The sequence below is a fragment of the Heterocephalus glaber genome, unplaced genomic scaffold (assembly GCF_053883595.1).
Source record: "Heterocephalus glaber isolate CG9 unplaced genomic scaffold, H.glaber_assembly_v1.0 deba00001733, whole genome shotgun sequence".
Taxonomy (NCBI): Eukaryota; Metazoa; Chordata; class Mammalia; order Rodentia; family Bathyergidae; genus Heterocephalus; species Heterocephalus glaber.
Window position 1 is genome coordinate 1,174,019 of NW_028258444.1, and position 12,424 is coordinate 1,186,442.

General features: G+C 40.7%; 1 non-coding gene across 1 annotated transcript; it reads right to left on the minus strand.

Annotated features, from left to right (window-relative positions):
- Positions 1–12,002: 12,002 nt before the first annotated feature.
- LOC147821458 (U6 spliceosomal RNA) lies at positions 12,003–12,109 on the minus strand. The gene has a single exon (XR_015446980.1). It is a non-coding gene; the product is annotated as a U6 spliceosomal RNA (small nuclear RNA).
- Positions 12,110–12,424: the final 315 nt, after the last annotated feature.

The following is a 12,424-nucleotide window of genomic DNA, read 5'->3' on the forward strand; positions in this document are numbered from 1 at the left end:
TTTGTCAAAGATGAGGTGGCTGAGTGTGTCTGGCATTGTTTCTGCATCTTCTAATTTGTTCCACTCATCCTCAGGTCTGTTTCTTTGCCAGTAACTTGCTGTTTTTATCACAGTAGCTGTGTAGTATAGTTTCAAGTTGAGGATTGTCATAACCCGTACTTTGTCTTTATTATCTAGTCTTGCTTTTGCTGTTCTAGGTCTCTTCTTGTTTCAAAACTTCTATATAGATTCAACTCAATCCCAATTGAAATTCCAGCAGCATACTTCACAGACTTGGAGAAAATGCTTCAAACTGCTTTTGAGGAGTTAGCAACTCGAGGGGCCATTGTGGAACCCCTGGCTCTATTATTCCTGTGGAGATTTAGCCGACCCCAAGAAACATGGGCTGTGCAGGCCCTGCCTTGGAAGCTGGAGTTAATACACCTCCTGAAAAGTGCCCTGCTCAGTCCCTTTTTGGGACTTTATATGCCAGAAAAAGAGAGGGCACTCTAATTATCCTCACTGTATTCCAAATCATGCAGTAGACATGTCTTCAAGCTTGTAAATAGAATAAAGAAAATCAGGAATTAAATGCTCTATTACTGATAGAGATTATCTAAGATGCAGTGACAAAAGTCTATGGTAAAAATTCCAGAGAATAAAAAATTAATGGTATATTTTATGCCATTTAAATTCTGGTTTAAAGCTCCTTACTGGGAGAGAGTGTAACATCATAGGAAGTACTGGTAATGCACACACTTGGCTGTGAGACTTTAGTAGTCTCTCTGTGCCTCAATTTCTTTACCTTTAAAATGGGCTAATATTTTGGAACATGTACTATTATGAGATTAAATAACATTTAAAGCAATTAGTAGGGCTTGGTCACAGAGCCAGCTTTGTGGAGCAGAGATGAAGGGCTAAGTTTTTTGTTAGTTTCTGTGGGTGTGTGAAGAACTCATCACCTCCAGAATCAGGCCTTTCCACTGCCACCTGGCACATGAGCTCAGCCTTGAGTCAGAGGAAAGGAGGTCCCGTCTGATTCACGGTCCCACTTCCTGAGGCTCCTTAGTCATCTGAACTGGTGCAGATGAGGCTGCTGCCCCTGACAAGCGTTCGTTTTCTGTTTTGCGTTGAGTTTTAGTATTTACCGACAGTCTTGTCTAGATGTGCTTGGTGTTTGTGTGTTGGTACACGACATGGCCAAGGGAACACAAATTGTCTTCCAAAGCTGGCTTTTATTTTTTCAGAGAAAGTTATGCATAGTGATGAGAACTGGAAACTGTCTTTGCACTTGAAGGAACACTGGCAATTGCAGTAGGTGGAGCAGAAGCCAACTTGTGGCAGGGGACCCTTTGGGGAGGGATTCTGTGATGCCTGGGTTTGCCACCTGTTCAGCAAATGCTGTGGCTCCAAGGTTGCTCCTCTGCCACTGGCCAGGAGTAACTCTGGAGTGGTTTCCAAACACTTTCACTCAAGATAATCATTTTAATCATGATTGCCACATTTATGGCTGTCAGTTATATATAATTGTGGTGGAAAAGTATTTGAATTATGTAAAATTTGATTTATGATTTGGATGACAAGAATACAGATCCATGAGTTAAAACTGAAAGCTTCTTTCTTTAAGAAAAATGCTTTTCTTTGATGCACAATGCTCTCCATGGACTTATTAAAGTGTTACATACTCAAGGTGGAATATCTGATACATGCAGTCATCCCTTGGTACTTGAGGGAGATTGGTTCCAATGACCTCCCCCCATGAACACAGAAATCTGAAGGGGCCCAAGTTCCTTATATCAAATGGCATAATAATTTCATATAGCCTGTGTGTACCCTCCTGCATACTTTAAATCATCTCTAGGTTAATTTATTTCTTTTTCTTTCTTTCTTTTTTCTTTTTTGCAAGGCAGGTGGTGGAACCACTGAGCCAAATCCCCAGTCCAGTTTTTTGTGTATATCTTTTTATTGGTACATTTTAGGTGTACAATATGACATTCATCATTGGAAATTTGCACCTTTACATACTCGCTCCGTTCTTATTTTTCCCCCTTCCCCTGCCCTCCCTTCAACCCCTCCATCCCTCCCTATTTACAAAGACTTTGTTTCCTTTTTTCCATTTTCTCATATTAATTCCATTCCCTTCTTTTCTTTCCCCCACCCCTCCCACTTCCTTCCCCTTTGCCCCTTTTCTTCCTATTTCACATTATCTATTATACCTTTTAGTCCTTATTTACACTTTCAGTTCCCAGTCCAATTTTAATTCTTAACAAAATATAAATGCTATGGTAATAGTTGTCATGCTATCTTTTAAGGGAATAATGACAAGAAAAATTCTGTACATGTTTGGTACACATGAAATTTTTTTCCAGATATTTTTGATATGTGGTTGGTTTAATCAGTGGCCATGGAACCTGTGGATACAAAAGACAGCCTGTTTAGCATGATGAGAATAGCCACTTAAAGTTAAGACATACATTTTAGCATACCTAGGACAGTCAGAGGACAATTAACACCTATTTTATTCTCAAATGTGTCCCAGTTTGGATTATAGCTTATATGGTCACTCTAATATTGCAGTGTCCCTTCCACAGCAGAGGTAGCTGCCATGCACATGTTGATCAAAGGCTGTAGCTTCCTCTCTCCAACAATAGGGTCCAGGTGGACAGATGAGGATCCTATATAGGACAGCCCAGTAAATGGGGCTCTGTGGGTTGGCTAGGTTATTCATTATCTCTGTGACTTTAACAAAATGCCTTTAAAAATCATTTTCTTGCTTCATTTTGTCCAAAACATCTCATTATATAAGCATATGGCAAAAAGAATTTCCTAGCAGTAGGAGAGAGCACAAGATGCCTTCCACTGTACCTCTGCCCTGCTCCCCAGAGGTGGCCATCTTGAGTAGGCTTGGTTATTTCATCTCTTTGCCCCTCATTCTCTCATCTGAAAGATAGGGATTCTAGTACTCATCTCATATACCTGTCCATATTGGTCCTGATGTGTAGCAGATGCTAAAAAATGATTATTAATATGATCACTGCCCTTCTCTTTAGCAGCCTGCCTATTTTTACTCAGCAAGTATACAGAATAGTTTCTCAACATCATTTATAATAAACAGAAATCCCCCAGTAAATATGGAAATGTGAGTTTTCTGAGGGGCCTCTATTCGAATGTTGTTCTTAAGCAAATATTACCAGGCTCAATGAACATAGCAATGGAGACTTCACCCCTCCCAAGAGAAGCTGGTCCTTCCAGGTGGGGTCTGGGGCAGTCTGGGTGTGTGGGAGGCAGTGGGGTGGAACATTTACACTGCTGTTTGTGGTGTACCTGATCAGTCACAAACAGAGGGCTTTAGTTTCCATCTGGCTCCACTCACTGGCTCCAAATGCACATGAAAAAGAAAGAGAGAAAGAGTAATGAGAAAGAAAGACATCTCATCTGTTCCAGGGACAGGGTCAAAAACAAACTTGGTCCCACAATCCCAGGTTCTAATGTGGTCAGATGAAGCAGGAGGTGGAGTTTTCTGAAATTAAAAAGGAACCCAAAGAAGTGTGTTTTGACTATGAAGACTAGTTCTTGTAGATTCTCAGTGGTGACTGCTACTCAACTCTGTAGTCAAAACATCCCACTGAAACTGAGGATTGCTGACAAGAATGTCCTCCCTTTCCTGTTGCCTTATTTAGATAGTCATTTCCAGCTTGTTTTGTCACAGTTAGATGCCAAGGAGATGCCTCCATTATCCTCAATATAATGGAAACTTTTTAGCCTCTTCTAGCCCCTGTCTCTTCTCTCCTAAGCTCCACCCTGACTGTCATACCGGATTTGAAAATCCCTTTCCATTCCCCCCTCTCTTTGTGGTAGTGGGGGTTGAATCCAGGGAGTTGTGCTTGCTAAGCAAGCTTACTACCACTGAGCTATATTCCCAGACCTTTCTCCAAGTTGAGGATCCAGTATTTGAGCTATGTTAACTTTAATGCCCATTTTCTGTTTTTTATTTACTAAGTCTTTTTATGCTCTTTTAATGGATTAAAATTCAGTCCTCACCTTAGTGCCTGGGTGGGGAGTACACTAAATAAACACCCCCTTCCCCCCCTCAATCACAGAGCTGTTCTAGCAATAAAAGTATATCAATAAGATGTTATTTGGAAATACAGCAAAATAATTTTATTTCTTCAAAGACTAGTAGGTTACAGATACAATGCTTCTTTCTCCAAGGAGGAGTTGGCTTTTCATTACTACAACCAAAATCTGAGAAAAACAGCCTACAGGAGAAAAGATTTATTTTGGCTCATGGTTTCAGATGTGGCAGTCCATGGTCTGCTGGCTCCAAGGCAGAAACAGCTTGGAATAAGGGTGAAAGATGTTCATCTCATGTCAGCCAGGAAGCAGACAGAGGGAAAGAGACAGATAGGGAGGGCCTGCGAACAGATGTGACCCCATTATCCAGGCCCTTCCGTTAGCCCCCACCTCTCATTTCTGTTGCTTCCCTACAATGCCATCAAGTTACGACTCCATCAGTGGATTAATCTGTGGAGTAAGTTAAAGCCCTCATGACCCAATCTCTTCTCAAGGTCATGCCTCTGAATGATGGTGCATCGGGGATGAAGCCCTCAACACATGAGTCTTTGGAGAACATTTCATTTTTAAAACACAGAGAGGGACGGTACCTTGGTCTGGAAAACATTGTATGTATATTGGTGTCCTTTACATACACCATATAAGTGATATGTAGCAATCAGGTCTTAATTATCATACTTTATAACTGTTAGTAACATTCATCTTTAGGTAATAAATAATAAATTGTGGTGATGGTGGTCCCATAGGATTTATACCTGCTGGTGATGTCATAGCCACCTTTGTTTTTGTAAGTATAATTTGTGATGTTCCTATGAAGACAGAACCTTCCTGCAACATATTTCTCAGAATGTGTCCTGCTTGTTAAACTGCACCTGACTATATGCTTTTCACTACATATGACATTTGTTATTTTTAACCATGTTAATGCAACACTTTAAAGAAGCTTTTCTATATTAACTACTTATAATTATTATCTATTACTATGCATCAAATTACCCCAAAACTTATCATCTTAAGAAGCAACATTCATGCTTTCTGAGGGCCAGGTAGCTGGGAGCAACTTGCTAAATAATTTTGATTCCCAGTGCTCTTGTGTAGTTTCAGTCCAAATTTTGACTGGGGTATAGTTGTCTGACAATTTGACTGGGCTGAAAAAACCACTTGCAGGCTTATTCATGTGGCTGCTGGCTTGAGGCTTCTGTTTTTCACCATGTGTGCCCTTTCTCAAGGTGGCTTATGGTGTGGCCATTGGCTTCCTCCAGAATGAATAATACAAGAGAGAACACGATGGAAGCCACAGTTAGAACCTAATCTCAGATGTGACATAAGCCACTTGTACTAGATTCTGTTGGTCACCAGGACCAATTCTGGCACAACATAGGAGGAATATAGAAGGACGAGGATGAGAATCATAAGGCCATGTGGGAGGTTGGAGTTCATTCGGTGGATCCTAATGATTCACATCGCTTCCACACAAAGTGTACATAATCTTTCTTGATTCTCCTAAAGTCTCATTCTATTATTACCTCAGCTCAAAGTCTAGAATATTTTCATCCAAACCAGGTCTGGCTGTAGATGAGGCTTGTCTGATGTGGTTCTGTGTATACAGTTCCTCATGCGCCAGTCTTCACTATCTGTAAAATTGTGGGCTACAAGGACAAGGTGTCTCTACCCTCCTCCCCAAATACAGCGCTCAGCAAGGCCTAGGGGAACTCTTGCAGATATTCCTGCTCAGTAATGGGTGGCACACAGGAATGCAGTGGGAGGCACACGAGGAGCGCAGGAGTTCTGAGGCCCATCTGGATGATCTTGAGAGTCTCTTGATTGGCACCCAGTCATACTTCTGACTAGCAGTTGTTCTGTATCACTCTTGGCTCTGCCTTTTGGACTCTTGGTTCTGTCCACTGCCTTGGCCCTCCTTTCTTCATGAAAGTTAGCATATGTTTATAGCTGAGTCTTATTCTGAACTTGCTTCTTGTCTGTAGAATTTTTGGAGTTCAGTGACTTCTTTTCATTTGATCCTCTTCTCTGTGTCTTTCAGTCAAAGCTGGGAGTATCATTAATTAAAAGGCTTTATGGATCTTCTGTGAATCTGGTTGGAGTTTACTGCACTGGAAAAACAATGCACAAGTCTCTTTGAGAGCTCCCCCCCGCAACTATGAGCTTCTACTGAGGAAGAATGTCCTACTGTTTAATTGCATGAACCTGTGCTCAGACCCTTGAAATCTTGAGTGGACTTTTAACCCAAGGCGCAACATCTTCCTCATACTCTCCCGGGTTTGATTTTTGTTGGAAAGTCCTTCCTAAAGTTTTTAAAAAATAATTTTTCATTTGGAAGAAACAAGAATTATCAGAACCATTGTGTTTAATGGGTTTCTGACATGTTCATTTTATTATCATTCATGTCAGTCTTATGTCTTTTAAGAATCAGGAAGAAGCAAGGTGGCATTCTGACACTCTGTATGGGAATATCCTCGGTTATATCACCCAGCTCATTGGTACAGCTACTTTGCACACAACTGGCATGGCAGTGTCGCTAAACTTGCAGTTACCACAGAAGGACCTGCTTTCTTCTGCTTGCCAATATTTTTTTCCTAATTTCACCATCAGCCATCACTGATTCCTATGAACAGTGAAGTCATTGTTACTTTCACACTTCACTCTTGCTCTTCTCTCTCTTCACTGCTTTTCTAGTTTCCACCAGTGCTCTTTTGAAAGCCATTCCCACATCTTAGTCTCTGTTATGGTATTCTACCTCCAAATACCCAAATCTTTATAGAAATTAATCCAGATGAACATGTTTATTCCAAATCTATTCTCAATTCCAGACTGGGAACTGGAGGCTCAAAGGGCTTGGGACTCAAGTTTGTGCAGCCAGGATGAAGGAGAAGCAGAACCCAAATCTAAGATGACCTGACCTCAAAGTGCCTCTGGTTTTCTTGATACCATGCTGTCTTGGAGGAAAAAAAGGCAAAGAGAATTTATTCATAATTTAGAACTGCCAAAGTCTTGGCAGGAGCACAAAACCACACAATCTGGCTGGTGCCTTTTAAATCGTGTTCCATTACTTTGAGTGCTTGGTATGGAGATCCTAAGTCTTTAGATGCCCTGCATTTTATCAGTGAAGAAAATGAAGTTTCTCAAGATCACACAGCTAAGTAGTATTAGAGTCAAGATTTAAACAAGGTCCAACTGACTCCAAAATATTGAATCTTCCTAGTGTTGAGCATGCATATCATATCTTACTCATTAGCATTTGGTTGGATAGTAAAGATTTTATCTTTACCCAGGAATGACAGAAGGGAATGAATGAGATAGCTACATGACCTTAAATGCTCTCTGCTGGGGCTTCCTCTGGTGTAAAAAAGGGGAAAAAAATCTCACAGGGATACTGTCACAGTGGAATGAGGCAGGTAAACTTTAGTTTGTTGGAAGCTTTCCCCAAAGGTCCTCACATTGTCAGTACTTAGGAAATTTACATTCTAGCTCTAGTGCTGGTGGTTACCTGAATTATTCAGGGTCTGTTTTGTGTCTGTTTCAAAGCAAAGATAGAAATGATCCATTCTGATGTCACTAAAATGTGATGAGGAAAGATAAAATGAGTTACATGAGAAGTGTTGAGTTCCTCAACAGAAAGTTATTCCAGATCCTGGGCTTCTCTGTCCCATCCCAGAGGTATGAAAGAGCCTCATTCTGAGACCATAGCCCCTTTGGCTCTAGCCAGGAGCCCATGCTTCATTAAAACCTATGAGCTATGCCAGTGTGTCCAGGGCTTTATGAGGTAGATGAAATGAGCCTTGGTGAGACCGTGGGTTCCATCCTGGCTTGGGCTGGTGTTTGCCCCCAGACTCACAGAGGAGACGACAGCAGCAGCTCACCCACCTTGCTTTAGACTAGCTGCTCTCAAGGGCCAGGGCCTTGATCTTGCCCCCAAGGCTTGGAATGTGGCTCCAGCCATACCCCAGACCTCTTGAGGCTCCACAGTCGGCCCTCACACTTACACAGGTTTATTCCTGGTGGTAACTGGTCTCACAAAGTAGGAAAGTATGAATTTGGAGACTTGTGGTCATTTTTATGTAACAATGTTTTAATACATAAGATGTTAGAGTCAAGCTTTCTATGCTTTCCAAACGGTGTCTGTAGTTTGATTTTTAATGTGCTTCTGAACAAGGCTGTCTGCCAGCATAGGCCAAATCTGGTTAGAAGGATTCCTGTACCTGGAAAGGGTCCCTTGAGAAAGCACTTCAAGTCATTTAAATCATTTATCCAGTGCTGGCTGGGTTTGCTCTTGGCTCGGACACTGTCAATTTTCCACCAGACCTGCCGCCTAGTAGAGCACATCCTGTCACAGAGGATGAGGGTGCCAAGGAGAGAGCAGGTTGTAGGGATCCTGGCTATAAAGCAGATGTTATTACTGGGCATCGAGTGAGGGTGGGAGGCCGAGTACAGTAGCTTTATTTCAGCCTCCAAGATGGGCCACAGGACTGTGGTCTAGAAGGAAAGCTATGCCCGTGTGGCCAAGCCTGGCATCCTGAGGAGCCCCAGGCGGAGAAACCCTTGTGCCTGGTGTGTCAATTCATTGCTCAGGTCTGGAAGGAGCAGTGTTGATGAAATGTAGCATTTGGGGCACAGTGTTGAAAACTGTTCTAAACTGTTCCAGTTGGGAACTAGGAGCATTTAAATGTGTCATGACCACCCAGATTTCTTTGTGCTGTAATGTTATTAAAGTAATAAACCTGATGAAATAAAAAGGAAGGACAAGAGAAAATGAGAATTGCAGCAGAGTAGAAACCAGCTTGCTAGAGCTAGTGACAAAAAGCTCATTTGGAATTTAGGTTAGGATGTATGCCACAGTTTTATATATGGAACTCTAGGATGTCTTCCTGGCAACTGATTCATTACTCTGAAAGAGAATCTGGGCCAGTTCAGCATCCTTACTCCTTCCATGCTTCTTGGAGCCTAAGATAGACTCTTGGAATTCTGGGAAGGAATTGGACAGCCCACTGGGTAACTGAACAGTTGCCTAGTTGTTTATGTTTGAATTCCTAGTTTCCCCCTTCCTAGACATAAGGATATTTCTTTGACTCTGAATTTGACTTGCTTTGGGTAAGATGACCCCACATCATCTGGGGGTGCTGAAGTACTCTGGGTCAAAGGTTTTCCTGATACTTCTCCTTACTATGGTCCCACCCCCTTATTGCTGTATTCCTCCCCCCCAATTAAGTAAAATACTCTGATAATTATTTTTAGAATCAACATCACACGACAAAATATTCTAAGACAAAACTTATCTCACTGAGTTGTGTTAGAGCATTTTAAACTCAAATTCTGTGACTATATGTATATAGTCAATGAAGAACATGATTTCCAAGAGATTTATGCATAGCACTCATAAAATACATCATAGTTGGAGATGTTGCCCAGGGATTTATCTGTTATGCAAAGTTATTGTTTGAAAAATTATATAAATATAATTTTTGCTCCCTTTCTTGACTTTATAGAAATTAAGACTAGTTCTGTGGCTTCTTTCTTTTTTGGTCCTGTATATTGAACCTAGGGCCTCATACATACAAAACTCTGTGTTACCACTGAGCTCCAGTCCCCTGAGGCTTCTTTAATCATTGAGGCCAATGAACACAAGTGCTGTCTGGGGTCACTAGGTAGGCTGCCCTGCGTATTTAATCTGGAGGGAATGGAGAAGAAATACTTCTCACTTTCCACACCTCCTCAAGGGAATCCCCACTGCTGCTGCATGCCAAGCCTAAATGTATAAAACAGAAAGCATTAAGGTAGGCAGGAAGCTGGAGCACATCCATGGGAAAGAGCTGTAACCTCTCAGACTTCAAGCATGTAGTGCCAGATGCAGAACTCACTGTTGTGCGTGGCTCTTCATTCTGTAGTCCTTTCCAGTCCTGATCAGCAAAGTCAGGTTCAGCGTTCCATGACAGCTTCTCTTTCTGTAGTGATTTGTGAAGTGACTTCATTCACTTCAGGGTTGTGTTGACTGAAGTTAGCAGTGAGAGGTTGACCTTTCCAAATGTAAATGGAGTGGAGAGTAGCCTACTAGAAATAGGGTTGATGTATGATGTAGTGAAAAGCATTGAAGAAAGAAGAAAGAGAGATGGCAGGCTCAGGTAAAGGCTTAAAGCTGGAAGAGAGGGCCTTTGGTCCCCTCACTGCACCTTCTGCTTCATTTCTCTTACATGGAGAACAGTTCTGTGTGCCTGCCCCATGTTCTCATGCCACTTCATCTGAAGTCCACACGGAGATGACAAGGACTGAATACGCATGCCTCCTCAGCGGGGTCATGGGAGTAACGGACAGTGCCTAACTCCAAAAGTAAATGTCTAATGATGGACTTTGATTCTTGTGACACTTGATTAACAGAGGTAGTTTAAACAGCAGACTTTTATAGTGACCTTTAAAATCTACTAGGCACTTGGCTCCAATTATTCATATCCTGGCTTTTCAAAGAGCCTTGCATAAATTTTCAGTGTGTCATAAAGGTAGACAATAGGTGGACACCTTTCTGAATATACATGCCTTAGTTACTTTTCTTGTTGCAGAGACAAAATACTCCCACACCCACAAGTTAAGGGAAGAAAGGTTTGGCTTACAGTTTGTAGATGTTTCAGTCCATAATTGGCTGGCTCTAAGGCAGACTGGCACATGGCAGAGGGGCATCAGTTCATGGCAGACTGAAGGTAGTAAAGCAACAAGGGACCTTAACAGTGTCTTTCTGACCCTTTTATTTTATCCAGAATACTTAGAGCAGGTAGCACTCACACCCTTAATCCTAGTGCCCTTGAGTTTAACATTTCACCATGAATCAATCACACACTCTAGATTCAGCCACCTCTGAAAAAGCACCACCTATAACTGCATGAGGCTTTAAGGGACCATCTAGACAGAAGCAACAACAATACAGCAGATAGGAAAGTGAGGAACAGAGAATTTAGAGATACAGAAAGACTAGGAACCATCACTGATTAATAAAACTAATCCTTCTGCTCTGTAGCTTCAAGTTCTACTTAAAAGTTTCCAGGAAGCTGATCTTGGATTCTCTTGGTGATGGAGAACCATTTAGAGACAAGTGCCCAAACTGCAACCTAAAACCCACTTATGTATTGCAAAGGGCCAACACTACAATTAAATCTGAATACTGAGGTTTTATTTTAGAAAAAACAACTCCTACATTAACATCTTCTATTTTAAAAGAAAAACAAGTAACATGTGTGCCACACGTTTGCCACCACTGTCTTAGATGAATGCTTTTAATAATATGCTAGGGAATCAATATGAAGTAATAATTGGCAGAACCACCTTTCTACGTTCCCTCTATAGTTACAAGAATTTTTTTTTAACATCATGAAATACAGCTGATTTTATGACGTGAATTTTCAAGGAGCATATTTTATATGGATTTTGAAGAATCTTGTTTGCTGATAAGAACTTCAAGAAGCCTAAGCTTAGCTTTAATTTTCTTTTACTCTTTGTATTCCTCAAGCACTGGAACATGATCCTCTTTCTAAGCATTCCTTCCATTTTGTTGATAAAATGCTTCTTCAAATTCCCACAATGTTTTATGTAGTTTCTTTTTTTCAGCTCTAGCTTTCCAAAGTTGTTCCAGTAATTCAGGCATAGAAGCTGCTTGAGTACTTAACAATCGGAGATCCAGAGCCAGTTTTTTATTTTTTTCAATATCAGATTCTGAGTTTTCCAATGAAGACTGTGCCTGTATAGCTGTTTTCAAGATATCGTTTAATTTGGAGGACAGACTAATACCATCTTCTTCTTCATCCTTGATTTCTTTTAAAAAAATGTGCGGTTTCTTCTTCTATGATTGGCTGTAACATCTGACCTCTTCTTTTGGTGGAGGAAGATCCTGTTAACCAATAATACATTTCACATTAAAGTATTACTCAAGCTTCACTTGTTATTGTTATAGGAAAAATATGGAACACTTCACGAATTTGTGTGTCATCCTTGTGCAGGGGCCATACTAATCTTCTCTGTATTGTTCCAATTTTAGTATATGTGCTGCTGAAGTGAGCATGTTACAAGAATTTTTAATTTCTGTTTTGCCTAAATAATTATGTTCAGGCAATAATGTACTTTTCTTTCTTTTTCTATCCATATATTTATTCTAAGAATTTCAGATTATGTTGGATATGGTATCTGATACAGACTGAGATATATAAATTAGCTTTTGAAAGTTATTGTTTTAGGGATAAAGGTGGATTATTCAAACATGTGTTTATAAATTGAAAATTAGCATACAGAATTCTGAATTTTCTATTAGGTATTATATTGTGTGTTTCCAATATTACAGTATTTTTCTATATTATATGTATTTTTCTATATTATATGT